Genomic DNA, 6,000 nt, shown 5'->3' on the forward strand with positions numbered 1-6,000 from the left:
TTATTGTATCAATAATTGAGCTTAAAGGCTTTCCCACTGCCATTTCTCTCATAATTAATTTTACCGACCAAAAAAGATACCCCCATGTCAAATGAACAAATTGGCTATCGGCATTTATTAAATTGTATGGGCATATCCTGTTTCCATCATCCCTGTTATGACTTTTTCGTGCTTCAGGTAATTAATCTGCATGAAATGGTTGGATGGAAACCTGGTTAGTGAGGACTAATAATGTGTTCCTAAAACCAGTGGAGTAAAAACTCATAATTATCAGCTTCCATTGAGTCAGCGCATGAAACAGCTTCACCAGGCCAAATATATACTCTCCTTTCTTGAAACATTAATACCTTATCACCTATTGAAGCCTGGGCTACCTATTTGTGTCACAAATAATGTCGTTGTGTTGAAGGGAGGACCAATACGCAGCGGGAATGTGGATACTCATCTTTTTAATAAAACACGAGCAAAGCATCCACAGGAAAAAACAATACTCACAACAAGACCAGTGTCACAGGCTAAACAAAAGCAGTGCTCACAAACAACTAACCACAACCACAACCACAAAGAAAAACACACACCTGTTTATAGGACTCCCAATCAGAGGCAACTAGAAACACCTGCCTCCAATTGAGAGTCCAGCACCCAACCTACACATAGAAAACCTACCTAGAACCTACACACAACACAAACCCTCTGCCACGTCCTGACCAAAACTAATACAATTACTCCCTCTGCTGGTCAGGATGTGACAATTTGACACGTAACATTACTGTCCTTTACTTTCATTGAAAAATATCCTCAAACTTTGTCAGCATTTCCTTGACTCGCTGGTAGGAAGAGTGGGGGAAATTATTGGAAAGTTGCACGCTCACTAGTACAATGTGTTGGCCCCATATTTCATGAGCTGAAATAAAATATCACAGAAATGTTCCTATGCGCAAAGAACATTTTCTTCTTTGCCAAGATAATACATCCACCTGACAGGTGTGGCATATCAAGAAGCTGATTAAACAGCATAATCATTACACAGGTGCACCTTGTGGGGACAATAAAAGGCCACTGTAAAATGTGCAGTTTTGTCACACAACACAATGCCACAGATGTCTCAAGTTTTGAGGGAGCGTGCAATTTGCTTGCTGACTGCAGGAATGTATACCAGCGCTGTTGCCAGATAATTGAACATTCATCTCTCTATCACAAGCCGCATCCAACGTTGTTTTAGAGAATTTGGAAGTACTGTACATCCAACCGGCCTCACAACTGCAGACCATGTGTGGGAGAGCGGTTTGCTGATGTCAGCATTGTGATGGGCAGGCAAAGCTACAGACAATAAACTGTTGGGTTCTAGTTTGAAATACTTGCAATACTAGAAGTTAATGGTAACATGTATGAGGAATGTATATAGTGGGGTCAATAGAGGTTGTATAAGAGCCAGGGCCCTGAAAAGTTACTAAGTAAGGGTAAAGGTACATGGCTTACTTCTTATGGCTACAAAATACAAATAAAGACAATTGAATACAGGATAATAACATTATCCATGAATATGAAATGGTCACTGATAAGTTCACTGATAAGGGTGGATAGCTGTGGATTAGTTTGTGGGCGGAGGTCAGGTCAGGTCACATGAAGGGAGAAGGAACAGTTTATTACCCACATCACTTAACTTCCTGCCTAGCAACAAGGATGAAGAAAAGGAGAGAAAAGGAGGAGACTCTGCCTAAAGGGGGGTATAAATATGTGTTTGTGTAAACAGGTCTTTGTCTTTGCAGCTGTTTGACCCAGTGGGTGAATAAACTTGGCTTGAGCTTTTCCTAGTTGCCCGTTAGTTTTTAATCTGGTTATTTAGAATCAACCAGTTGGCGCTGCGAGCAGGGTTCACCACGATTTACAGTTGAACTAGTGAGTCTGAATCAGTGAAACAGAAGCCGGCACCAAAAACAAGGTAGGCACAGTTCTTATACCTGTTAGTAATCTCTTGGGGAGATTAATTGTACGCTGAACCAAGTATAGGATACGGACCTAGAAAGCCTGAACTTTTTCAGTAGTCCCATGGTATATGGTGGTAGATTTATGATATGTGACCAACGACTTGGATTCGATCTTATGTAGCAAAATGTGAAATTATGTTTTTTTTTTACATTAGATAAAAGTAGAGACTCAGAGCTACAAAATGGTATCTCATACACTGCATTTGAGGAACAATGGGAAAGTAATTCTGCTTTGAAAGTTGAGAAAATCGCATTTGAATGTTTTGGTATCTAGTGAAGAGCTCCTCTTTGTCTACACCCATTCAGCATCGTTCACACCCTCCTCTTTGGGAAAGGCGTACCGCTAGTTCCTGGCCTCGATAACATCCGGTGAAATTGCAGAGCGCAAAATTCAAAAATACAAAATTCGTAATATTAAACATTCATGAAAATACAAGTGTTATACATCAGTTAAAAGCTTAACTTCTTGTTACGTTTTAGCCCCACCTATCTCGTTTCGCTCTCGGATCGCACACTTGACGCTCTAACAAATTATTTGTTTACCTCTGGATAACATGAAAACAGCATAACCAGCTCTATTGGCAACAATTTCATTACGCCTTTTTACAGACGTTTACCGGCCATATTCAACGGGTTGGACACGCATCACATAACGAGCCAGCCAGCTAACGTTAGCTGGTTAAACGACAATGAACAAAGTGCCAACAATGAACCAAGTGCCAACAATACCTAACATTAGGCTCTAACTAGAAAAGCAAACATCTCTGGGAAACAAATAATAACGTCCGCCAGGGAGCGAGCCTGCTAATGTTAACGTTAGCTTAAGACATATAGCTAGCTAGCTGGCTAGGTAAACAATGAACCTAGCTAGGTAAACAACGTTTAAGATCACACACGTCACGTAACATTAGCTAATGAACCAGCCAGCTAACGTTAGCTAGTTAAACAACAATGAACAAAGTGCCAACAATGCCTAATATTAGGCTCTAACCCGAAAAGAAAACAGCTCTGGGAAACAAATAATAATGTCCGCCAGAGAGCCAGCCAACTAACATTACCTAGCTAGCTAACAGTACACTTTAGCTTGAAATGAAACCACTTTCTGTCAAAATTAGAAATGTGTAATATCTATAAATGTAGCTAGCTAACGCTAAACAATCTTACCTGTATACATCATCATGCATGATGGACGCGTCACCCTGTCAGGAATGTCATACCACGGTTAACCTTAGTTTGAAGATGTAATCCGGAGACTGTTTTTTCCATCTCTTTAGCTATCATAGTCTAATTCTACTGATTTCAAAGCTTGATCCTCCAGAAAGTGGAGAGCAACACTTATGCAGCTCAACTACACAATACATTTTTTTTTATAAGCAGCGTTCGACATGATTACAACACAGAATGACTAGCTCAAATAGACAGCAGCCTTCAATACGGCAGACCAATCCGAACTCCTCTCTCGGCATGTCTAGCCCATTCATTATCTCAGCCAATCATGATTAGTGGGAAGGTTGCTAACTTTTTCTGTGGCTTAACCACCAAGGCTCGTAATTGATCAATTTTATTAATATTTACAGATGGCATACACGTTTGTTATTAATGGCACATGAAAGTTCACATGTTCGAGAAGGCATTTCTGATTCATTTTTTACATTCAAACGGCTCTCCTGTGAAGTCGTGACTTGCCTAGTTTCCTGAATTGGGTCACATATATGGTAATATATGGCTGGTACCTCCTAAAGGGGGTAAGTCCGGAGTGGGGTTGGTTCCCTACTAGACCCGTAAAGGGAGGGTGAAAGCCCAGCCAGGGTGGCCGTGATGCCGTGTGTGTATGGATAAATTGTCATTCTTGTGTACTAGTACGGTAGGTTGTAGAGAAGTAGTCCATGGAGAAGGACAACAGAAGGGAATGTGGATAGTGATAAAAGGTTTCCTATAAGTTCTGGAGGAGAGCCACATTCATGGTTAGAAAAGCAAGAAGATATTCAAATGTTGGTTGAACAGGATTTGTGTGCATTAGCAGTAGAAATAAAGAGAGGTTTGTTTATGCCCTATTGGGGCGGGGAAACGTGACATCATTTTGGTAAATTGTGTTGTCAACAACAGTGATATTTGAGGCGTAACACTGGTATAAGATATTAGGTCACCCGTATTCTCCAGTAATAAATTGTCAGATGATTTACTATTGGTTCTAATAGAAGGTATCAGGTCCCTTGACCAAATTATTAGATACCTATACCGTAATTACTCTCCGGGAAGTGAGTACCACACTACCTGAAAAATAGTTAAAATTGGTGTGTATTAGAGCCATGGGTGAGGAGATCGAAACACTATGGAAACCGTCGGGAAAGGGGTCAGAATAATAACTATTAAAATGGTGACCGGCGGCCCCGATTCTCCCTGTAATTATAGACATTAGAGATTTAAATATAATACAGTGAGGGAAAAAAGTATTTGATCCCCTGCTGAATTTGTACGTTTGCCCACTGACAAAGAAATTATCAGTCTATAATTGTAATGGTAGGTTGATTTGAACAGTGAGAGACAGAATAACAAAAAAAAATCCAGAAAAACGCATGTCAAAAATGTTATAAGTTGATTTGCATTTTAATGAGGGAAATAAGTTATTTGACCCCCTCTGCAAAACATGACTTATTACTTGGTGGCAAAACCCTTGTTGGGAATCACAGAGGTCAGACGTTTCTTGTAGTTGGCCACCAGGTTTGCACACATCTCAGGAGGGCTTTTGTCCCACTCCTCTTTGCAGATCTTCTCCAAGTCATGAAGGTTTCGAGGCTGACGTTTGGCAACTCAAACCTTCAGCTCCCTCCACAGATTTTCTATGGGATTAAGGTCTGGAGACTGGCTAGGCCACTCCAGGACCTTAATGTGCTTCTTCTTGAGCCACTCCTTTGTTGCCTTGGCCGTGTGTTTTGGGTCATTGTCATGCTGGAATACCCATCCACGACCTATTTTCAATACCCTGGCTGAGGGAAGGAGGTTCTCACCCAAGATTTGACGGTACATGACCCCGTCCATCGTCCCTTTGATGCGGTGAAGTTGTCCTGTCCCCTTAGCAGAAAAACACCCCCAAAGCATAATGTTTCCACCTCCATGTTTGACGGTGGGGATGGTATTCTTGGGGTCACAGGCAGCATTCCTCCTCCTCCAAACACGGCGAGTTGAGTTGATGCCAAAGAGCTCCATTTTGGTCTCATCTGACCACAACACTTTCACCCAGTTGTCCTCTGAATCATTCAGATGTTCATTGGCAAACTTCAGACGGGCATGTATATGTGCTTTCTTGAGCAGGGGGACCTTGCAGGCGCTACAGGATTTCAGTCATTCACGGCGTAGTGTGTTACCAATAGTTTTCTTGGTGACTATGGTCCCAGCTGCCTTGAGATCATTGACAAGATCCTCCCGTGTAGTTCTGGGCTGATTCCTCACCGTTCTCATGATTATTGCAACTCCACGAGGTGAGATCTTGCATGGAGCCCCAGGCCGAGGGAGATTTCTTCCATTTGCAAAAAATCGCACCAAATGTTGTCATCTTCTCACCAAGCTGCTTGGCGATGGTCTTGTAGCCCATTCCAGCCTTGTGTAGGTCTACAATCTTGTCCCTGACATCCTTGGAGAGCTCTTTGGTCTTGGTCATGGTGGAGAGTTTGGAATCTGGTTGATTGATTGCTTCTGTGGACAGGTGTCTTTTATACAGGTAACAAACTGAGATTAGGAGCACTCCCTTTAAGAGTATGTTCCTAATCTCAGCTCGTTACTTGTATAAAAGACACCTGGGAGCCAGAAATCTTTCTGATTGAGAGGGGGTCAAATACTTATTTCCCTCATTAAAATGCAAATCAATTTATAACATTTCTGACATGCGCTTTTCTGGATTTTTTTGTTGTTATTCTGTCTCTCACTGTTCAAATAAACCTACCATTAAAATTATAGACTGATCATTTCTTTGTCAGTGGGCAAACATACAAAATCAGCAGGGGATCAAATACTT

Source organism: Salmo salar, chromosome 21 (assembly GCF_965601325.2).
Source record: "Salmo salar chromosome 21, fSalSal1, whole genome shotgun sequence".
NCBI lineage: Eukaryota > Metazoa > Chordata > Actinopteri > Salmoniformes > Salmonidae > Salmo > Salmo salar.